General features: G+C 36.9%; 1 protein-coding gene across 5 annotated transcripts in view; it reads left to right on the top strand.

Moving 5' to 3' along the window:
* Positions 1-25,340, top strand: part of Tafa2 (TAFA chemokine like family member 2) — a 561,377-nt gene that overhangs the window by 62,603 nt on the left and 473,434 nt on the right. The window contains exon 1 of one of the 5 annotated variants that reach the window (XR_012450881.1): positions 5,432-12,174. The exons of 3 other annotated variants lie outside the window; for them this stretch is intronic. The gene's annotated coding sequence lies outside the window, so the exon portion shown is untranslated. One more of the 5 variants, XR_012450886.1, reaches the window with a different exon arrangement.

Below are 25,340 nucleotides of genomic sequence, written 5' to 3'. Positions count from 1 at the left end.
CACTCAGGCTGTGTAGCCAAAGGCTCCTCTTGGGGCGGGGGGAGGCAGTTTGTTTCAGTTAGCTTAGTTAGGAGGCTTCTCAGAGGTGGCCACAGAGGGCTGAGCAGGAAGCAGTGACCTCCCTCCCCAGTGGGGCAACTCTGGGAACTTTAGCTCAGGCTGTTTGCTCAAAAGCTCTTCTCTGAGGGGACAGTCAAATTCAGCTTGCTTAGGTAGGAGGCTTCTTGGCAGAAGTTGTGCCAGACTAAGCAGTGAGCTGTGGCCTCTCTCCCCTATCAGGCAAGTCTGGGAACTTTAGCTCATGTTGTTTGGCTAAAAGCTGAGAAAGCTCTTCTGGGGGGCAGCAGTCAGATTCAGCTCTCTAATAGACTTCTCAGAGGTTGTTGAATGAGTTATTATTTCCCACAGGCTGAGTTCAGGCTTAGCTAGACTGCACCAACATTGCCTTCCTTTGCATAAAGAGGCCTGAGCTGAGTTGAGAGCCATGGTACCCCTCCCCACCAGACTGGGTGGGAGATTTCACTCAGTTTATTAGACCAACAACTTCAGCTGATGGAGTGCAGTCAGATCCCCACAAGCTGAGCTGGGCTGTGTAGTAGGACTGAAGTGGCTAGCTCACTTGAATGGTCTGTGGGTACCTCTTTCTTGTAATGAGGGATTCTCTGGTTGACTGGTCAGCAGTAAGCAGTTGGAGGTTGGCTGTTCTCTTTCTCTACAGTCTGGTACTCAAACCAGCTCCTGGAATGCTCATAGCGCTGTGTGTAGAATTTTAGCACTTCAGGTGGTCATCATGGACTGGAGGCTACTCTGGTCTGGGGGTGGGGGAGAACACCCACCAGCAGCACAGCTCCTGGTGGCACTGGTGCATCTGGGGTGGATTTTCCAAATTCCCTGTTTATATGAGGGTACCAGACATACTGGATTAGAGCCCACCACAAAATCCTCATTTTAACTTAGTCACTTTTAATTTTTATTTTTTATTATTCATTTATTCACATGTGCATACATTGTTTGGGTCATTTCTCCCCCCATCCCTCTCCCTAGCCCTCTCCACCCTCTCCTCCTTGCTTCCAGGCAGAACCTGTTCTGCTCTTATCTCTAATTTTGTTGAAGAGAGGATGTAAGCATAATAAGACAAAGCATTTTTGCTGAGTTAAAGATAGCTATACAGAGAGATTCCTAGCATTGCTTTCATGTATAAATGTGTTACAACCCAAGTTGATTCATCTCTAACTGATCTTTACACTGGTTCCTGATCCCCTTCTCATGTTGATCTCTGTCGCTTTAAGGTTTCTGTATTAGTTCCTCTGGAATGGGGACATCAAACGGTTTCATGTTTTGGGTTTTCTACCTATTTCCATGTCTCCTGTATGTGCTCTCCCCTTGTAATGTGATCCAAGTCCAACCACATTGTGTATTTGCTCTAGATCTAAAGTCCACATATGACAGAGAACATACGATTTTTGGTCTTTTGAGCCTGGCTAACCTTGCTCAGAATGATGTTGTCCAATTCCATCCATTTACTTGCAAATGATAAGATGTCATTCTTCATGGCTGAGTAAAATTCCATTGCGTATAAATACCACATTTTCTTGATCCATTCATCAGTAGTGCAGCATCTTGGTTGTTTCCATAACTTGACAATTGTGAATAGTGCTGCAATAAACATGGGTGTGCAGATGCTTTTGGAGTAACCTGTGTTGCATTCCTTTGGGTATATCCCCAGGAGTGGGATTACTGGATCATATGGCAGATATGTTTAGATTATTAAGAAGCCTCCAATTTTTTTTCCAGACTGGTTGCACCAGCTTGCATTCTCACCAGCAGTGTACGAGGGTTCCTTTTCCCTCACATCCTTGCCAATACATGTTGTTGGTGGTATTTTTGATGATGGCTATTGTAAATGGAGTTGTTTCCATATATTCCTTCTCAGTTTGTTCATTGATGGTATATAGAAAAGCTAATGATTTTTGTAAGTTGATTTTGTATCCTGCCACCACCTTGCTATAGCTGTTTATGGTGTTTAAGTGTCTTTGAGTAGAGTTTTTTGGGTTTTTAAGGTATAGGATCACATTGTCTGCAAATAGGGATATTTTGACAGTTTCTTTACTTATTTGTATTCTTTTTATTTCTTCTTCTTGTCTTATTTCTCTGGCCAGGAATTCCAGGACTATGTTGATTAGGAGTAGGGAGAAGGTACCCTTGTCTCATTCCTGATTTTAGTGGAAATGCTTTCAGTTTTTCACCATTAAGTATGATGTTGGCTGTAGGTACTTAATCACTTTTTAAAGACTATAATCTCAAATATAGTGTTATGTTCTGAGATATTGAGGGTTAGGACTTCAGCATGAAATTGGGGGGTGAGGGGTAGCACAATTTAGTACATAACAATTGTGGTTTTCCTTACTTTAGCAGTTAACAAGGATTAAATCAGTCCACTGAGCCTGGAGTGCCTGGATGATTCCAGGGACTTCTGGACACCTTGGACCAGTTTGTGAAATTTTAAAAGTATGTGTGTTCATCTGCTTCTCCATTTTTCCTCAAAAGATTAAAAATCCAGACTGGTAATGGTGTAAACTTGGAACTTGAATCAGCATCTCTGTGTTACAGAGTTTCTTTTTTTTGTCTTTTTTTGTACACAAGTCTAGAAACTTAATCTCCATCTTAATCCTTGTTTCATAGAAAGAGATATTTGAATTCTAAACTACATACAAAATCTTGAAAGACACAAATTGAGCCAACCAATTGGGATAAAGAAGACTAATTCTGATTAGTGGATTTTAGTAGCTGGTAATCATTTTTATTCTTAGCTTGGATTATAAATTTAAGATGATAATATCATGTATGTTTACAAAACACAGTACTAAATATAGGAGTACCTACTAGCAACTTGTACTTTTTGTCAGTTTTTTTTTTCTTTTTAGTCATTCTAGGGTTTGAACTCAGGGCCTCACACTTGCTAGGCAGGTGCCCTACCACTTGAGCCATACCTCTCCAACTTGTATGCTTTAACAATTGTTAATCAAATAGAACTTAAATTGTTCATGTAATCATCCCTGAAAACTGGACAACTTGACCATAAACAGACTACAGGTAAGGATTTCTAATGCACGAATTCTAAATTCTTTCTTACTACTTTTCTGACCATGCCCCTTACCCAAGTAAGAGGAATCGAAGAGCAGCTACCTGGTCTAAATCCAGAAGGAAAGGTAAGTGATTATTGTGGCTTCTGGATATGAATTGATTCAGAGATGGACCAAAATGTGTGGCCTCAAAACTTTCTGATCTGCTGGTATAATTTCTACTACAATCTTCAATATAATTTTTTCCATCAAAAAGAACAAATCATTTTTTGGTTATGGGGCCTCTATTTTATATAATTTCATTGTTGTATGTTTTTCAGAAGTAGAATATAAGACAAAGACTTCAAAGAGCAATTGTTTATTTGGGTTTCTTTTCAGGCAATTTTAGGTGCCCTAATAATAAAATTTCTCATCTTTTGCAAATAATTTTTACCTTGAAAATTATCTCTTGGACTCACGTTGTTAGTTGTATTTTTTGTTCTTAAAATAATGCAATAGTAAAGAAATCTGTTCTGTTAACACAGTTGCAATTTATTTTTTTATCTTGAGAACTGGATTACATCTTTGGTAGTTTAGAATGCCAATTGAATAAAAAAAAGAAAGTATTTTCAAACATTCTATTTTTATTAGCACTTTTTTTAATAGAGCATATGACAATCTCAACAATCTTAACAGGCTTTTCAAGGAATAATTCTGTCAGCCAATGAAAGAGGATTGATGCTCAAGAATGGTTGCCCAGCAGAGAAACTTGGAGTAGCGGCACTTTTCCTTCATGAATGTCAGATGCCTTTCGTAGGCTCAACTATAGTGCTTTGCAAAATTCCAAAGTGTTCAATGGTGGTAGACAAGTTATTTCTAAAGGATTTCATTGGAGAATATGAAGCATGATAATAAGGAGACTGTGGTTAGTTCATTCAAAATCCCACAAAGGACAAAACTAGAACAAGTAAGTTTATTGAGAACTATTGGGCTCAACAAGGCACTTCCTTAGAGGTTGCTTCTTAGGTTGTTGAATTTCTATAGTTGAATATTATTAACGTGATAGTAAGGTTTTGGTGGGATAATTTGAAGACAAACTTGGAAATAAAGGAAATCTGAATATGCTCTGACACTTCTTTCCTAATTCTATTAATTGATGGTAAGTATAAACCAAATTTCCTTCTACTCACTTTTCCTCTATTTACTATGTGATTTGAATTACAAGGAATAATTCAAACAAAATCTTTAATAATATTTACTTTGTAACTAGTGGTTTTATACAAGTTGATAATTTGTTGTGAAGTTGGTCGTTAATCAAAGTTGTGTCTAGCAAAGTACTGAATTTTGGAGGCTATTTAGTTTGTAATGTAAACTACGACAGTTATAGTTGTCCTTTGATAAATTTTCATTAACTGTGCTTTTTTTTTTTTTGTAAGTTCTGGAGTCTTTGAACTTAGGGCCTGTGTTTGCTAGGCAAAGGTGGAAAGACAGACATGCCACCATGCCTAACTCTATTGGTTGAGATGGACTCTAGTTTACTTTTTTCCTGAGCTGCCCTTATACCACATTTCTTCCAATCTTTGTCTTCAGTATAGCTGCAATTTCAGGATTTACTGGGAAGGAATCAAGGATTTCTAATAACCCTGTACATTTATGAAGATGCTTTCTATCCCATATATGGAAACAGACAAAAATGTTGGGAGTCACTGGTATAATCTACAGCTTATACATTTGTGCATTATCTTGGGGCAAATACTCTAGAAATAGGACTTCACAGTAGAGATTGATTCACAGAACCTTGCCCAAACTCCCAATAATTAGCAAAGTAGGCATGTTGCTATTAAAAAAAAAAAACCTTGTCATGTGTAGAGCTCTATGGCTATTTTTCTATTTTTTAAATTAAAAATGAACACACTTTTCTCTAGAATTCACTTCTCTCTCATTCATATGATTAGATTAATGAAGCCACTTTGCTTCATTTTTGACTTATTAGACTATGATCAACATAAGGAATGCGTTGTCTACAACAATCAAGTAATTCCACTTAGATGACAGTGTCCTGACATTAATTCTAAAGGGTTTCTTGCTTATGTTGTTAACTGAAGTGTGTCATTACAACTTGGTAGAAATTGATTTCTATAGGTTTCCTATTAGTTGTCCAGTTAAATATTTTTCTGAATATCATTAATATTTGTAATTCCACTAATTCCTTTGGTGGCTTATTATACTGTCTAATTAACCTCTGCATTAAAAACGTATGAAAAACTGAATATAACGAATCTTATTTTTGGCTGCTTTCTCACATACTATTAAATTTTTATGTTATTTCTTTTTACTACCCATGGTTTTACTCGTTTGTTTTTTTCTAGCATTTTGGAATTAGTAATCCTCTTTACTTATGCTACTTAAGTTTTTCATTCTTAAAAACTTGGCTACTCATTTTGATGTGTTTCTGTTGTGGGAGTATTTTCAATATGCATAAGCTTCTACTGTTCAAAAACTTCAGAACCTCTGCCATGATTTATTTTTGCTGCTGTAAAACAGAAAGTACTATGTTATCATGCTTGTCTGTAGAAATGTTAGCATCTGCCTGCAATTGCTCTGTTTGGACACTGGGTGGCCAACATGTACAGATATTGAAACTCTGAAACTTCTGCAGGTAACATTTTGATCATATTGGATGGTAAAAATAATCTTATATCATATTAAAAATGGGAGGAAATTTTGCATAGGAGTCTAAAGAGAGTTTTCAAGGAGGAATATCTGTATTTATGCTTAAGCTTTCTGGAAATAATTAAATCACAGTGCTCCCTAGAATGAAAAGAGCACTGGACTGGGAACAAGGAGATATGAGTTTAAGTTCTTTTTTTGTAAGGTTTTGGTCATGTTCTTGAGTTAAAAAATATAATTCTGGCTGCCTTAACTTTGAACTGAATTTCTTGGGCAAGTTACTCAAGCTCAGCTTCAGTTTATAGTCATGAGGCAATATCTGTCTTACATAATTATCACAAGAAGAAAGAGATAAATGTTGGTTTACCAAAATAGGTGATATCAGGTCCTAACCAGGATGGCATAACCACTGCTATATGAAAGTTTGTACTGATTTCTGATTTAATAAGCTAGATTTTAGTACAGAGCAAATGAATTTGAATTGTAAACTAAAGCCTTGGGATTAATTCAATGACTGAAGTGAAAAAAATTTATTATTTAATCTTAGAGAATATAAGCTTTTAAAAGAATTCTGTATTCTTGTTATATTGTGTTGGTTAAAGCTGTTGTTTAAGCTGGTAATGGGAACAAGTCCAGAGACTTGATATTCTGGACAAACTTCTCCCTCTTACTCAAGATAGGTGTCCTATTGCCTGTAATGAGAATACTTTGTTTTCTAAATGTCAGCTCACATGACACTTGGTTTAATATACTCTGCAGAATGTTAACCTCTGGCATAGCTATTGTACTGGATTGCAAAAATGCAACTTCTTCCTTTCCCTGTTACTAGGTTCTGAAATGTGTTTATGTAGTTCTGCCCATTAAGAGATGGAAGTTTTACTCCTTGAGCCTTAGGTGGACTTATGAACTGTGAAGCCAAAGGTCCTTCAAGGCAACGTGATGCTGCAGAAACTTGGAAAGTGCTTGGGGATTGAGGCTTCCCCTATTGATACTCTTGGAAACCTCTGACTGTCACAATGTTAGATAGGTAAGATAGCTTGTTAAATGATAAAAGACCTGTGACCTAGTTACACCCAATCCTCCAGCTTATATTCAATAAGTTGTCAGACACTGAGTGAGGCAACATATTGCTAGTTGACCTCAGATACATGAGTAAACCCAGCAAGTCCAGAACTTCCTAGCTGAGCCTGACCCTATCACAGAAATGTGAACCAAACAAAACCACTTCAAGCCAGTAAGTTTTGGGGCAGCTTGTTATATTTATCTACTCCATTTGGGACAATTCTCCTGCTTCATTTCTTTCTCATATCACTTCCTGGAGCAATGTTCTTTTCTTATTTCTATAGCTTCTATCTATCTGCTTACTAAGTCTGTTTGGTCTTTTGTTTATTGACCACATAGTATTTATACAGTAGTTATTGTGTGTTAGATACTATACTAGGTATGGGGATGCTAAAATTCGCAACATATACATGTCACTTTGCAGTATATGGAATGAATTTTGTGTTTCCTTTTGTTCCCATGATTGCATGAAAACATTCAGTAAATGTTTAAAAAATATATATTAAAAACTATTAAGTCAGGTGTGGTGGTACATTCCTATAATCTCAACATTTGGGAGGCTGAGGCAGGAGGATTGCAAAGGTCAAAGCTTGCTTGGGCCCCAGACCACACAGTCTGGGCCAACTTGGTGAGACCCTCTCAAAACCAAGATCAAAGCAAAAACAAAATTAAAAAGGGAGTATGGGGATGTAGCTCAGTGGTGGAAGCACACTAACCTATCATGTGTCAGGTGCTGGGTTCAATCCTTAGCAACAAACAAACAAACAAAAAAAAAACCCCAAGAAATTAAGTGATAAGTGGAAGAAGCATTAGTACAGAAGATAGAAATAGGCTGGTTGGCAACAAAGAACTAAAATAAGAGAAGGCAGGGGGCTGAATGAGTTGTAGGTGGTGCTCCTCTTCACTTATGTACTAGGAACCAGAATTTTTTGTTCATTTTAGTGTCATATTATCTGGCAAAACTCTGAGGGTGCGCTGGAGCTAATTTTTCCTCTCTCTGTTATTTGCATTAATGGTTTCTCTCTATTCTTAAAGTTCTCTTGCTAAAGGCTTTTCTGAATCCAGGTCCAATTTCAATCTCCTTGTAGTATAAGAGATAACATGTTTTCATGGTTAGGATTTGTGGGGATGAGGGAGGAAGTTAGGGAAAAAGAAAATCAAAACCAAACCCCAAAACTGGTGTTGGATTCAGTAGATCTGCTTTGAATCCCATCTCTATTTTCTTAATGACAGGGAGTTAAGTCTCACTTTTTTTCACGTGTAAATGAGTTTAAATCATCTACTTTATAGGATGTTGTAATCTCCCCAAATAACGCAAGAGATGAATGGTTAAACAAATTGTGGTATATCCACAGAATAGAATACTACTCAGAGGACTGGCAGAGTGGCTCAAATGGTAGAGTCCAAGCCTAGCAATCATGAGGCCCTAAATTCAAACCCCAGTGCAGCCAAAAACAAAACCAAAACAAAACAAAACAAAAAAACAGAAAGGATACCTCTCAGAAATAAAAGGAATGACCTATTGACACATACAACACATGGATAAATTTCAATATAGTTATGCTGATGGAAAGAAGCTGATGGAAAAAAGGCTTTGACTCACATAAGTTCTAGAAAATGCAAGCTAACTTATAGTTGATGTTGCGGACTGTAGTGGCAAAAGACATGAATTACTAAGAGTGTGAGGAAACTTTCAGGGGAGGAAATGTTTGATATTTTGGAGATGGTTTTATGGATATGTCCATATGTCAACACTCATCAAATTGTATACTTTAAAGATATGTAGGTAATTGCATGTCAGTTGTACTTTAATAGAGTAGTTTTTAAGGCAAGAAAAGAAAGTCTGTAGTGTGTCACAGTGATATTTTAGTAAGCTTTCAGAACATGGAGAGATATGATGGAGTCACAATTCTGTTAAATTCAGAATTTAAAGAAATTATTTTTTACTGCTTTTGCTGAGGGAGGCATGCAGTTTAAATAAGTAGATGCTAAAAATATCCACTCACTATTTCAATTAAACCATGGGAGTATTTGTCATTTTGTTCCCTTTGGAGGGAATGCAAAAGATTTTGTTTCGAAGTCTAAGAGGTGCTGGAAATAGCATTTTGATCTAAAAATGATTGGGAATTATTTGTCTGGAGATTTACAGAAAGTGCAAAGGTATTACAGAATTTCAACACCTCAAGGCTTTGGGTAAGAAGTTCCCCAAAGAATGTATATAAGAAAATATAAGAAATTATACATTTATTCTTCCTACTAACTTTTTCATGTTTTTATAAAAATGCAATGACTTATTAGGAAAATAAGGATAAAATGTCCCACATTTTAACAATAGAAGTAAAGTTTTAACAACATGATACAATTATAGATTTTCCTATAACCACAAAGGACCTAATGAATTAGAAGCTAGAAGGACAGTAATGTATGTTTTATATTTCTTATGGGAAAAGAAGGCCAATGTTCTAAAGTGATGTTGTAAATGGCTTTCCCTTCCAGTTAGAGTTCAGATTTCCAATGTCATTTTTGCTTAATGGCTACTTAACACAGTACATAGAAAATTACTATAAGATTTGCAGTGAAACATTGCCAGGTGTTTTAAAATGTAAACTTTGTTCACTGGGGAAATATGTTACTATATAAGTGGAATGACGTTAAAAATCTTTAATCATATGAGACACAGAATTTTTAAAGAGGCCATTTGAGAATACCTTGGAAACAAATGATTGCCATGTGTAAGACCATCTCAAATCTGCTATAGTATTATTAATTAAAATAGTAAACTCTACATTATTTAGTTTTGGCTTCTTTTTTGAAATGGTATCAATTAATCTCAGTTATTTTTCAAAAATAATTTTTTTTCTTTAAGACTATCGATTTTCAAGTTAAAATAGAATGGCTCCAAAAATTGACTGAATGGAAAGATGTTAGTCATAACTTTAATGCCTATTTTTTAGTTTTAAACATACAGGAAATTTAAACCAAACTTTCTATTCAAATAGTTCATAAAAATCTAATTATCAAAGTTACAGATGGACCTAGCTTGAACAGGACCGAAGTAACAAAACCTTTGTATAAAATCAATAGAAGAACCATCTTTTACTAAAACAACTACTTCAACCTAATATAATTATTTGACATCATTTGGTTAGAAAATATAGTTGAATTACTAACCATGTTCCTATAAAACCACTAAGTGAAGCATATATTACACATTTCTTTGTAAATATGGTAACTATTCTACTTTTATAGCTGGTGGAAAGAGGATATGAGACCTAGTTTGTCAATGGTTTCAGTGAATCCGAGCTGTGAAAGCACAAAACCTTAGAGCTGGAAGGAATTTGGCCATCTTGAAAGTTATTAAAATATTTTGATCAAGAGGTATAAATATTGGCTCCCAAAATGAAATCCTTGAGTTATCTCATGTTGTAAGGGTCTTGTAAGATTCTTGGGGGTCGGCATTCTCTTTCTTCATTTCAGTTTTCCTTCTCTTTTTCTAAATCTTTTCTTACTGTTTACTTGATCTGCATAATATCCCAATCACTAGGTTAATGTTTTGCCCATCGCAAGCATGACTGAAGTGTGCTGAGGTTAAGAAGAACCTTTATTTGAGCTCGCGTGCATATTGCTTAAACCAACAACCAATTTGATCAAATCAGTTAAGGACATGACCTTCCAGGGTTGTACTATTAAATTTCTGTAAACATCACAAAGATTCTTTAGCAAGGCATATGCTTACATAGAGCTGTAGAGAAAACCATCCTTCTAAACCCGTTAGAGATGGAAATTCTTGCCTTGTAAAATTCTCTGAAACCAGGTATTTTTTTTGGAGAAACTGGAGTCATAGTTACTTTCAGTAAAAGCGTTCTAATCAGGTTCTCCCTCTAGAGGGAGACATAGTCCAGCATTTATTAAACCGACTGCCGCCTTCTCATCTTTCACTGTCTTTTTCTGCTGGACCGCTGTTGGCTCTCAGCAGCAGCTTCCACTGCTAACAGAACTGGCTGTTGGGAGGGAGACAGAGGGAAGCAACGCCATCAGGTCCTGCTATCCCATTTTACTGCTTAACTCAACCTGGACTGTCTCTCCCTGAATTCTCTCTGCATTGTACAGCGGTACCAATCGCTCCAGGTTGGGTGGAATAGGGGTCTAGGGTGGAACAGGGGGTTCTGCCATTTACGGTGACTTTCTAAGATTTACCACTAGTATGTTTGACCTGGGGTGGGCTGCGAAGAGGCTCTAATTGCTTTGACTACTTTTTCCTCGCACGATCTGGATTGTTTCCTCGGCCACCTCCTCAGCTCCTTTTAGCGAAGGGACACAAGGAACACCTGCTCGCTTGTGTTCGGTGTTTGGAAGTCACACCTTGTCGATGGTGACGGTGCCAGCGTACTGGTGACCGGGGGACAGCACACAATGCCTAAAGGTGCAGCGAGTGGGCTGCGTGGGGCTCTGCCCGCAGCGCTCGGAGGTGGCATTGAGGGGCAGCTGGCCAGGTGTTGCTGCTAAGTGGACTCGAGTTGACGGTGGCGCAAAGTCTCGGAGAAGGCACCAAGCGGGACCTATCAGCGAATTGCGGGGGGACATTGGCTGAGCTCAGCGCGTCTCCTCTTTTGTGCCCCGAGCCTCCTCGGCAAGTCTACCACATAGGAGCCCCGCGATCTGCGAGAGCCGGGGAACTCGAGAAGTCCGTGGCGGAGGTTGCTTTCCTGAAGGTGAATCATCCCGTCCAATTGCCTTTCCCCAGAGAACCAGAAGGGAGGGCGGGAGAGGGGGGAACGGAGGGTGTGTGAGCGTGTGTGTGTGTGTGTGAAACGGATAGACGACGTGAGGCGAGAGGAAAAGTCTTCACTCAGCGTTAAAAGCAAACAAATCAGAGATGGAATAAGAGCGGTAATTGCTGCAAGCTTGCCCTGATTCTCACAGTCCAGGAAGCTGAGCGCACCGCACGCATCCGGCGAGGACAGCGGGCGACTGCGGGCGCTGCCAAAGGCTGCGGGACTTTGCCTTTTCCCTTAGTAAACAAATCTTTTGATGACTTTGACACTGTGGAATAAAGAGAGCAAAGCGACCAGCCTCCCGCACGCCACCTTCCACTTGCTTTAAGGGGTGGGGAATACCAATTCGGATGTGAAGAGATTGCTGAACTCCCTTTGCCATCTGAGGAGGAATCGCACCCCCACGCGCGCACACGCACGCTCAGGGCCACACTCACACGCCCTCCACGAGCCACACACCGCCCGACTTCGGTTCCTTATGCCCCTGGATGGTGACAGCGGATTGGCATCTTGGAAGCGATGCAAGAGCGATAAGGCTGGCGCCGGCCCGCGAAAGCTGCAGGGACATCGCTAGGTGTTGCCGCCACCGGGAAGCCCGGCTGCAGGTAGGTGTGAGCCGCGCCTCTGATCGCGGGCGGGCTCTGGGGACCCAGCGGCACCTGGAGGACAGCGGGCTCGGATGCCCACCGTGGGCACATGTCCCCTCTCGTCTTTTTTGGGGTCCCCGGAGCCAAAAGGGGCTCGCCCCAAGAGGCAAGAGATGAGGGCAGATGCTGGTCCCTCCCGCAGCCAGCGTCTCCCTCGCGGACAGTCAAGGTAGGGGCGGAGTAGGCGGACGCCGAGCCGGGATGTGCGAAAGGAGGCTCGCTGAGCGCCTCCCTGATCTCTGTCCCCTTCCTCCTCACACCGCGAGAGACCTGGTTGAGGACTGAAGTGGGGTTACATTCGATCCCTCACCAAGCCTGGCTGGTAACCATTTTGGACTCCTAATAAGGAGTTGGGGGTTACGTTCAAGGGATGATCAATAATCACTGGAATGTGTCATGTTGCCTTTCTGAAATTCCTACTTTCTGTCCACTTCTTTTTAGTTAATTCTCAGGCCTGTCTTCAGAGCTTGGGCATTTCAGACAGGCTATTGATTTCCACACCTTTAACTATCTTCATAAAGACTCATGATGGTAAGTTCCCGAGCCTCATTTAAAGGAATATTTAGATTTGGAAATAGATACTTTATTACTGAATGAAAGGCAGTTTTTGTAAAGATACTACAAGAGAGCGCCAGTAAAGGATACCGTTACAAACAGCGTTCAGGAAAAGCACAGAATGCTTCGGGGAAACCGATGATTTGTCTTTTCTTTCTAGATGTCTGGCTTCCAAATCTTGCCTCTGGTTCACGGGTTTTCTGTTCAGCTGCTTTGTGGTCTTCCCCCTTTCTATTCTAAGAGGCTGGGTGTCTGTAGACTACTGATCTTCACTTATATTTCGGCAACATTGTATGACCAGAAACTGCTTTTGCAAAGAGAAAGTTTGAGATCCTTCACCCTATTTCCAGTCTCGAGTGGAAATGGAGGAGAACCAAAGGCTAAGAGCTCTTGGGCAGAGGATGCTTTCCCACTCAGTATCTCACTTCCTAACCTAGTATTAAGTAATTGCCAGAAGTCTTTGAAATCCAATGTTTAGTTACTACAGCAGCTGGGCTCTCCTCGCCTTGTGTGGGGTATTTGGCTTGTGGCAGTAAGACAGAAGAGAAAACGTCCTCATTTTGTGAGTGTGAAATCTTTTGAATTTTATTAAATCATCTGCAGGCAGAAAAAGCCCGCCCAAACTCCCAATGTTCCTTCACTCTAAAATGAAGCCCCAAAGCACTCACTGTGTGAGGGTCCTTCACTCAGGGCAGGACGAATTTCAATGACTATTGACTGGATGGTAATTACCTAGTTCCTGTCTTCTCAACTAGATTGTTTTAGACGTCAACATTCAGACTGTTATCAATTAACACTCTAAAACTGCTCCATTAGGCAATATAAATTAAGACAAATAAGTAATTAAGATTTCCATGTAAAGTCATATATCAAAATGACATAGCAAAGGTTAAAAATTCTCGTAAAGATTTTAACAGTCAGAGTTTTTAGGGTTATTTATGTTTGCTCTACCTTTTCTATGTTTGCACATGTACTCTCAGACTGGTAATCATTTACAATTTCAAAATTGGCACTAACATACTATATTTTAAGTAAAAGATCAGACATGTTTAATTTAATTGTCTCCTTTTCCTACTTTCTTCTGTTCTGGATTGCATCCTGAGTCAATTGTTTAGATCTTGACCTTTTTGGAATCCTAATTTTTAAAGCCATCAGTAGCCACTTAAAGGCTATCAGTAACCATGCTGAAGCTTATTTTATTTTCATTTTCCTAAATTTCAATGAAAACAATTGCGTTGTATTATTTATAGATAAAAGACTTGGGAAACAATATTACTGCCAACAGAACACTTAGGCATAGGGAGTCTTTTAACAGGCAAACATTGTTTTAGTGTTGCTTTATTTATATTAGGCATTGTAAAAAAAGATTTAAATCTTGATTCTTTTCCTGTCTTTAAAAATGTTTAGTAGTTTAGGATGCTTAGACTCATATTTATACATAGTGCTATGATATATGCCTCTTAAAAGACAGCCAAAGCCCACTGACATCAAAGTAAACACCTATATAATGCTACAAGTTATTCCAAGGAATCTAAGGTTTCTGAGCATGTGTGGTTTTGAATTGGAAAAATATTAGCTGCTTTAACAATAACAAATTGGAGAATGAAGATTCTTTAAGATGCTCACGGATCTGTGTCAGAGTGCATATAGATTGCTTAGAGACTGCATTACAGTATTTAGTAACCACCAAGTTATAAAATGTGATACATGACTGTAAAAAAAAAAGGTCTGTTTTTAGACATGGCTATTTTTCCTTTTTAACAATTTAGAAAATGATGAAACTTGGCGGTGAGACAAAGTTTTAGAGAATTTATTTTATGTCTTATCAGAAAATTATAATAGTCCTGTATCTAATATCTTTGAGATAGTGTTTTGATGACCATGTTAAAATGTATTTTTGTATTGAAATGTACAAAGTACATTTATCATCAATTGTGTGTTATGTGTTACCTAATACAGGAAGGGTAAGCTGTAGCTCTCAAGCATTTCCTAGGCATTTCTAATCATGAACCCTAAAAAAAAAAAAAGTGCTGCCAGATAGTGTCCAAGTTCAGCTGAAACTGCAAACTGATGAAAATTTACTGATGAGTTCTGTAATGCATGTCCCAAATGAGGAATGTTCCAAACTGTCCTCAGTTATTTCTAATATATTTGAAAAGATGAAACCACCAGAGTGCAAACAGTTTAGCGCCCCTGCTTTTAATTCTTCAGAATTTTATTAGGGATGCCTCATTAAGTCATATTATTCTGCAGCTGTTTTATTCATCGAAAATTAAAAAAAAAAAAAAAACTTTACCGTGAAATGCAGTTTTGTTTTCTTGGTGAAAAACCCTAAGTTGAAGTGAAGTAAGTACCCAAAATAGTCCCCTTTGATCTATGCCTGCCATTTATGAGTGCAGGTCATTACTCTGTTATTAGTAAGGTGCCATCAAAACAAAGAGAAGAAATACACTAGTACAGACCAGAGTGCTGCTAGATAGGAAGGCCAAGCCAGCTGAATCAATCTCATATCTGCCCACATGCTTGCACAATATTTCACAGGATATATCTTATTTTTGAATCATTGAGTTGGTAATGTTGTTGTAATATGATGAATTTGCCATTTTGTTTGAAAATTCCTTGGTTAACTTTATTGTGAACTGCTTAGAGCATTTTGAATTACTTAAATTTAACTATTCAATTAAAAAAGGAGTAATCTTACAATGAGTTTGTTATGAGTTTTTTTAGAAAACAGTTTTACTTGAGGTTTGAGCACAGTCTAAAATGGGTAGTACACAAGTAGCCTAGCAAACTGAGACCCAGAAGTTAGTTTCTGTTTTTCAGTTGTCATTGACCACTGACTTATTGGGTAAATTTTAGAAGGTTTGATTCTATTCATTCAGTGCAGTGACTAGTGAGTGTTTTTATCAATGAAGTAAACTAAGAACTTTTTGTCTTTCTTATTATTTTTATAGAAATTTTAAGAGGAATGGTTGGGCTTATTAGATTGTAAAGAAAGTAGAATTCAAATACATTTCTATATAATATCTATATAACCTCTATATCTTTCCCTGTATTTACATATACACAAATGCTTTTAGTGGAACCTATGTAAAATACTGCTTTTGTATTAAAGATAGTGAATAAAACCTGAAAAAGTGTTTTTAGATAGTTTTTCACTATTTTTCATGATTTGACCTGAATAATAACTGCACCCATAGTTTAATAAGGCTGTTTATAATTAAGTTTTACTCTTTGAGTGGGTATTTTTTTTTCAATTTTTCTTTTGGAGTTACTTTTATTGACTAGCATACAAATAAAAAAAAAATCAATTTTGCCCTCTCTGTAGAAACACTGGGATGTGTTTATTGACAGTACAGTAGGAATTTCCAACACATTTTAAACACTGCATATATTTGTATGCTGCTTTTATTAAATATACTTCTCCATAGTCAAACCACAAACCATACTCTATATTGGAGCATGGTATTGTGGTTTTCAAATAGTGTTTACAATTTTTCCATATACACATTGGTATTATGCTTACAATTTGTGTTTGATTTCTAAAACTCATCTACTTCCAATATGTACACCACACACACACACACACACACACACACACACACACACACACAATACCATCCAGTGCTGTAATCATAGGCAAGATAATCTCTAGAATCAGTGTAAATCTGTAAATCTGGCCTACTCAGGCAATTGATTGGTATTGCCAGGAAAATATAAGACTTCTAGTTTGCTTGGAAATCAGATGAAAAGTGAATATCTAAGCTATAGGGAGAATAATTCATTTTGTCCATAACAGTCCATATGGGATGTGGAATATAACTAGGGAGTCAGAGCATATTTTCTTATACTAGTTGAAGCCCTGTTAATCACTTCCCGTCAGTCTTCTAAATTACTCTATAGTGGCTGTAATTGTTTTATGATTTCTCCTGAATGGCCAGTTAGCAAAGGTACATTTCCTTTTCCCTAGCAATAGCAAAAAAAAGTAGTCATTCAATTAAATTTATATTTATATTCTTTCTTTTTATGAAGTAGAGTTTTGGAAACTCCTTACAGGGAGATTCAATAACGTGGTAATGTTGCATTGTAGCAATTATGGTGATAGGCTGAATTCAGTACTTTGACAAAATGGAGACAACCCGCCAAACAAGTCTCCTTGGCTCTGTAATCTCCTTGAGCTACATAAAGCTAACTCTCCACAGGAAGCCTGAAGAGGTCAAAGTAGTTTTTGATAAATGCAAGATTTGTTTTGCTAAATATTTTTATATTTTCATGTTTTTTCCCTGCTATGAACCAGTCACTGTATAATTGCAGGCACGTGAATTGTGTCGCCCTTTAAAGGTCATGCAAAGATTCTAAACCTTCCAATTTACAGCGTTAATTGCCTATGGCCTTCTATGGCTGCACATGGAGCTTTCTGTTGAGTTTAATAATACAGAACAACACTTTGCCTTTCTCTGGTGGATTAGGTAGCTCTTTATAAACAAACCGATAAAACTATTCATAGTTAGGTACTAGACAAGAGAGTTTTGGAAAGGTGTGTTTATGCTTTGGAATTTAACTTTTAAGTCAGAGTGGTTAGGTTATGAGGAGACAAGACATATTCTTTCTGGAGCAAGGGAAAAAACCCTATAATTTAAAATTATATCAATCAATATGCAAAAATTTCACCAAGGTTTTATTTGATTTGGGGCTGAGTTCTCTTTATTTTCAAAATGTCCTTCTTGGAGATTCCAGTAAGAATTGTACCTAAATATTCAAGAAAGGAAACCTGTAGCACAGTATCAGTGATCTGGTACTCATTTTGTTTGTATTTTTCTTCAGAAAGCTGAGTTAAATGAAGTAAAACAGCTTTAACTTTAGTTCTTCTCTTTTATGGTATATAAGGAGAAAGGAAATAGATGATTCACATTTCAGGGAGGCAATCCAAAGGCCAACAGAAGAATGAGAGGGCATTGAAGTGTCATACTTCATAAAACAGAGGCCCCATTTTAGTAAGCTTTAAGTTCAAGGAAAATATTTAAGTGTTTTTTTTTTTTTTTCAGTATTAGTTCTTGAAACATTATATGACAATAGTTTCCTGCTAAAATACATATTTACCATTATTAAAAACCCCTTTTGGATGGATGATTGGTATGCTTATAAATATATGTTCAGAATATAGACTGCTATTTGACGACATAGTTGCTCCTCACATCATTTGTTGAGTGGTTAAAATTCATTAGCTTGCTATTTTGGTTAGCTAATAAAGTTTGAAAATGACCATTACAAAACCAATGTGGTAGATTGGCAAGAGTTCTGAAGATTGGTTTTGTAGCCCTAACAATAAACAACCATGTGACCACAAAAGAATCACTTTACTCCTGTGGGCCTCAGTTTCTCAGAAACATATTTTCTTTAGTGGGGTTTTCAAGACAATTGAAAATGTATTTTTTTTCATGTGTCTAGACCTACTAAGCATCACAGTATTGAAGTACAATAATATTGCATGACATAATTTTGCCTTGGGGAGCTTACCTTTTAATTTCACAAACTCAAAAGGCATCTAGCATATAGTTCCAGGCATACCTTGAAATACTTCATAAAAGTTTTTCAAAAAATAATAAATCTGTAGAAGTTTTCCAGCATTATAAGATTGAATAGTGATGATGATGATGGTGGTGGTGATTAAAGACCGGGGATATCAAAATTGAATCAGACTAAATCCTATTATTCAGTTTAGTTATGCTGGTTAGTCTGCATGATGCTATTTTGTTGCAAACCAGTTGTGATAGGTCATGGTTTCAGGCTTGTTAGGGTTACCTGTACTTGTTCTACTGTGGTTTTCATAGATATTGACATAAAATGGTTTGATCAATCCAGGTAAACCAGGCTAGCAAATGAATAATATCCATATAGCTTATGATAATTAACTCATTCAAAATATATATATGAATTTTTAAAATTTATAATCCTTAGGAAAGTCTATTCACTTATTTAACAAGTATTTATTTAGCACTTTCAGTTAGTTTTGCTATTAAAAAACCCCCCATACACTAGAGGACTTATACACAAACATTTATTTTTCATATTTTTAGGCTGGAATTCTAAGGTCATTCAGCTTCCTGGTTTGAAGAAAGCCACCTTTTCTCTGGATCTCCACAGAGGGGACATGGAAGAGGAGATTATTTCTCTTACGTTTTTTCTTATAAGGCCATAACTTCATTCATGGGTCTCCACTCTAATGACTAATTACTTCCTAAATCCCACTTCCAAATACCATCACACTGGGATTTAGGGTTCAATTTTTATGGTATACAAATATTCATTCCACTATACATAGAAAGTACTCTTAAGGTTCTTGGATTATCTCAGTAAGCAAAAAAAGGCAGCTGCTATCAGGGAATTTGCTATTTTGGTATATTACTTGAAGTTTGGAGATTAATCTAAAAGAATGTTTCAGCAATATGTTATGCCATATCTGCTCTTTTAGTAATTTTTATTGATATTTATGAAGAACAGGTCTGAAAAGAACTAGTTACAATGATTAAAATGTTTGAGTTGGACTGGATTGTGAAGAAAAATATCATGGTATATATTTAAGGTAATGCACGTATGCAGTGTATCAACTGCAGTTCACAAGGTCTATCACCAAACTGAGGGTGACACAAATAGCAGCTTCTTTTCCTAAATTAAACATCTAGAATGACTTTAAATCAGAAACATGATATACCCTAGAACCTCTTTAAGGAGTTGCAAATTTAACCACTTACCGGAGTCAGGCTGGGAATGTAAGTGAGTGAAGCAGACCAGGTGGAAGATGACAAATGGCAACTGTCAGCCTCGGCACAGTACTGGGGAGACCACAGGGAGTGGTGGAGATTCTGGCCAGCATCTAATTGAGATAGCTGAGCCTTGGCTCCAGCATGTTGTTGCCATGCTGGAATGTGGGCCTAGTGTTGCCACATTTTCTGATTTGTAGAACAGAATTTAAATATGCAGACTTTTTAACATGAAAGTTCCACATTTGTAAATGATGGCAATGAATTCAAATTTGAAATCATCTATAGGTAAACAGACATATCTGCAGGCCATATGCAGGGCAAGGACCATAAATGTGTTACTGTTGATACTGCAGTATATAAGGAGAGTTAAGGAGATATGTCTATTGTCCTTTCTGTGATTTCTAGCCATAATCCTCCAACCCTACTTGCATCTGGAGCCAGGGTGCTTGGCACTAAAGGGCTCAGCAAGAGGACCTGAGTGAGAAGAATGAATAATCAATCTGACTCCTGTTCTTAGTTTTATTTCTTCTAAAGTTTCACATTGAAGTTGAACTCACATTGAAGTTGGTGATACCTTAGACGCTTTAAGAGATGTATTAGGAAGGCAGAAGTTTAAATTTAAGCCAAGGATTTGGAATGGACTCTGTAGTTCCATAATGCCTTCTTCCTTAGATCAGTCCTTCTTAAACTTCCATTAGTATACTTAAATCACTTGGGAGGATTTTGCTGAAATGCAGCTTTGGGGATATGGCCTGAGATTCTGCATTTCTAACAAGTTCCCAGGAGAAGCTAATATTGTTGGGTCATGGAGCACATTTTAAGGCAAGAGGCTTTAGAGAGTATTTTAAGTGTATATTATTCCATGAATTCAGAAAGGTGGGAAGCCTCTAACTCTTACCTCTGACAAATTTCTCCCTGTAGTAAGCAATTGAAGCTGGCATAACTCAACACTTTTCTTAAAGATTCTCCCATCCGAGCACAGAATTCATGAGTGCTTTACTTAGCTTTTTTCATTTCTATTTAGAGAACATATTTCCCCCAAAAACATAAATCAGGAATTGTCTGTTCTTCATGTATTCAAGTTTTGTTTACTTCCTACAGTTTGAAGTAATAAGTTCATGCATTTCATAACAAAGTTATTATATTATACATAGACATGTTCTGGCATGTAAGATTACTTTCAGCTTCAGATTGGAATTTCAAGAGTAACTGCTGTCTTTTAAAGCTTAGATGTCAAAATTTTGGCACAATATCTGGATTTTTTATTCTACTAGAGTAGCACTATGAGTAGTGGGAAGATAAAGTTGAAAAAAGATGGAGTTTTCTTTGTGTGTTTATTGGGCTTACAATCTGAAAGTGAACCTCTCTTTAAAATTTGCCCTATTCATCTTAAATAACTTTCCCAAAGTGGTTTTTTTATGATTGAAAACTTAATATCATATGATTTAGGGAGTTTAAACTTTTTTATCTGCATACACTAGTAGCCTTTTGTTCCCCAAACCAGTTTTGCTAATGATAGAAAGTATCAGGACTTAGATGTATGACTCTATTCTGTTGTATGACCTGGCTGTCATGTCACAAGCTCACTTAATTAGGTAAAATATTTTGTCATCTATTTTATCAATGCTATGGAAATTTGCTCATGGTTATATATTAATTGTAAGCTGAACTCAGACTTAGGCATGCCATTCTGAGGGAGTGAAGCAATTTGTTTTATTCTAAGTTGTGATTGATGTAGTTTATAATATTCATATTATTAAATCTTACTCCACTTATTTCTTCTAAGTGCTTAGAAGCTTCTAATGTATAAAGTAGTTCTGCTTATAGCTTTGCAATGATATGAATTCATTTTACTGAGTCTGTTAGACTGGAAGCTCTGTAAGGCAGGCCCTTATATATCTTATTTCTAGTGATTACCAAGACTTAGCATAGCATCTGTCATATAATAGATACTTAATAAGGTCAATGGAAAGATGATTGACAATTACATATTTTTTAGAGTATATTTTTGTAAAGCTCTTCGGTATGTGAGGAAGAATTCTGTGAAGACTTTTCATTTACTCTAATTGTGTGTGTGTGTGTGTGTGTATGCGCACGCATGCACGCAGGGGAGGTACATTTATTCTGACTATGCTTTCCATTGCCAGCCTGAATTTAAAAATGTGTGCATTGTAGGCAAAAGGTCAAGGAGAAAAATAAAATAACCATGCTAACCAAATTTCCCATTCTTTTCACAATTTATCATAACTTGGAGACTTGGATACTACATATGCTTATGATTCTGCTGTTTCATAAATTAAATAATATTTGTCAATGTCAAATTTAAGTGTTGTTAATCACACATGGAATATATTTTGATTGCTCTTGTCAGTAACTTGACTCATCATCCATTAGGGAATTTAAATCCATTTATTCTTATCTACATAATTACCATTTTCATAATTCATTTTGAACCAGATTTACTTTAAAAAAATTTCAATGCTATTGACTGTGGTACCATTGTTCTTAGCTTAATGATATTGAAAACTTTTACTATTATTATTCTAAATGCTATTTAGTACAGACAGTATGGATTCAAGTATTTATTGATTTTATTTAGTCCTTCTGGGTTAAATAAAGCTTGTAAATGCTTGTAGATGCGGTAGATGATTTTACAAAATTAAAACTTTTGACTATATTTGATTTTTGAGAAAACTTACATGTTTAGGGAAGTAATGGGAATATAATGGAGGAAGTGAACCTGTTCAAAGTATACTGTATGCTTGTATGAAATGACCACAGTGAAGTTCCCTCTTAAAACAAAAAGAAAACATGTGTGTTCAATAAAGCATAACAAGTCAATTCATTAGATCATAAAAAGTTTAGAGTTGAATATTTTTGCTTTGTGTTTATTTTGAAGATTTACATTGTGACTATACATTAGTATTCCTATACGATTAAAAACGTCTTAAAATTCTTGAATATGATGTATTCACTCGGGATTGTAAAACGTTTTTAGGCCTATAATAATTCTAAAGTCAGGCTTTAAATTGAGTGAACCTTTTTTTTTTTTTTGCTGTGTTCAAAAACATTCAAACTTACATAATTAATATCTAAGGTTATTGAGGAGGGCTACTGTGGAACTTATTGAAAAATATATATCTGTTCTTCTTTCCCAACTCAACTCCAATATGAGATTAGTGAAGAATTTAGAAAGATTTTCAAAATCAATAAAGGAAATTGAAATCAAGTTTACTGCACATTGGTGAATTTTACCTTGGAGCAGAGTCTGTTATACTCCCAGGAAGGTTGAGTGAGTGATGGTTTTCCTTTCCTACTATCTTTTCCTAGCAGCTAATTAAATCCAGTGTTTAAGTGGACTTCGGGGCTCATGGCTAATATTACACTTTATGTTTTGTGAAATATACACTGAGCAAATGGGATGGCAGACTGGAGAGAACTGCAGACTGGAGTAAAAAGTAGACGGAAAAAGTGCCAGCCAGGTATCGAGAAGGTGGAAAGGGTTAGAATTTTGTAGGATTTGGTGGGGCAAGATGTGTTATGTACAGCGTCAGATGGAGAGAAAGTGAATAAGAAATAGAGGTTAGAGGGGAAGCTTGTTCTAGTTAGCATTTTTATAAAAAGGAAAGAGGAGATTGACCTTTGAGAGATGTAAGAAATTAAACAAAGAATAAATTCAGGCTGGCCATAGTGGCTCAAACCTGAAATCCCAATACTCAGAAGGCAGGGATTGGGAGGATCAGGGTTCACGGCCAGCCAGGGCAAAATGTTAGGGAGACTCTATCTCAACTATTAAAAACTGACATGGTGGCTTGCCTGTTATCTCAGCTACATGGGGAGCATAAATAAGAGAATCACAGTCCAGGCCAGCAGGGGCATTAACTTGAGACTCTGTTACAAAAATAGCTAAAGCAAGAAGGGTAGTAAAGTAGTAAAGCACCTGCATAGCAAATGCAAGGCCCTGAATTCAAAGCCTATTATCACAAAAAATTCATTGCAATTCTTCAGGTACAAAGAGATAAAATGGCAATTGAAGTAAGACTGTAGAGGAGAGAAAAGTGTATGGTGTGAAACACCAGATTTTCTTCCTTTGCTCATGAAAAAAACACCCAGGAAAAATAAATTTCTATCAAAGTCTTTTACCAAACTAAGGTGAGAAATAGTGGGTCCTCCTTCTGATCCTGCCACCAGGGTCAGCCCTTGAGAAAGTTACCAAGCATTTCACCATCAGTTTTCTCACTGAGAAATGAGATGGTTGAATTTAAACAACCACTTAGATCTGCTAAGCTCTATAAGTCAATGACATCATATGCTTCCATGCTGGTATTCTTAAACCTTCCATGCTGATATTCATGCTGGTCACTTAAACCTTGCTCACTGTTTTCTGTCTGCTTCCTCTATACACTGTCAAATTATTTTTTAAATAATTTAAAATTTAATTAACATAATTTTGCACATGTTTATGGGGGTACAGTGTAATATTCAATACTTGTATACATTGTGTAAAATCTGGGCAATAAGCCTACCTATCATCTCCAACATTTGTAATCACTTATAATCTGGTGAGAACATTAAAAATCCTTTGAGTTATTTTAAAATATACATTTTCATTAACTAGATACCCTACTGTGCCGCAGAACACCAGAAATGATTACTACTGTCTAGTTCCTCAATCAATTCTTTAAATAATTTTTCTAACCCAATCTTTTTCCCCTTTTCTTCAGAGACCCTAATGGCAAACATGTTAGGGCTTTTGATATAGTCTCACTGATTCTTGTTGCTCTATTTTTTTCAACTACCCCCTCTTCGATTTAGACTGGATAACTTCTTTTTTTAGTTCAAAGCATTTATTATTCTTTAAAACTTGATAAATACACAGTAACTGTACATATTTACATGGTAAAGTGTGCTGTTTTGATTTGTGTATACGTACTATAAAGACAATCAGGATAATTAGTGCATTCATCTTAAATATAATTTCTTTTTGATGAGGGCATTTAAAATCCTTTTAGTACTTTTGAAATATATAATAATTTATTTTTAACTATAGTCACCCCACTCAGCAATACAATACTAGCATTTAATTCTTCTTATTAACTATAACTTTGTATCCATTGATAAATCTTTCCCCAGCCTCCTCCTCTCTCTTTTACTTCCCCACTTCTGGTAACCTCTATTCTACTCTCTATTTTTATGAGATCAACTTTTTTTTTTTTTTGTGGTACTAGGTTTGAACTCAGAGACTTGTGCTTGCTAGGCAGGCACTCTAGCATGTGAGCTATGCCCCTAACCCTTTTTGCTATAGGTATTTTTCGAATAGGGTCATGTCATTTATGCCCAGGCCAGCGTGGACCTTGACCCTACTGTTTATGCTTCCTGCGTAGCTGGGATGGTAGGTACATGCTACCATGTCCAGTTTTTATTGGTTGAGATGAGGGAGGGCTCATGAACTTTTTGCTCAGGCTGGCTTCAAACCCCGATTCTCCTGCTCTCTCCCCAAGTAGTTAGGATTATAAGTATAAAACACTGCTCAAGATCGACATTTTTAGTTATCATTCGCTGGTAAATGGATGGAATTAGAGAACATCATTCTGAGTGAGGTTAGCCTGGCTCAAAAAACCAAAAATCGTATGTTCTCCCTCAGATGTGGACATTAGATCAAGGGCAAACACAACAAGGGGATTGGACTATGAGCACATGATAAAAGCGAGAGCACACAAGGGAGGGGTGAGGATAGGTAAGACACCTAAAAAACTAGCTAGCATTTGTTGCCCTTAATGCAGAGAAACTAAAGCAGATACCTTA

Source organism: Castor canadensis, chromosome 8 (genome assembly GCF_047511655.1).
Source record: "Castor canadensis chromosome 8, mCasCan1.hap1v2, whole genome shotgun sequence".
NCBI lineage: Eukaryota > Metazoa > Chordata > Mammalia > Rodentia > Castoridae > Castor > Castor canadensis.
This window is presented reverse-complemented; position numbering and strand designations above follow the sequence as displayed.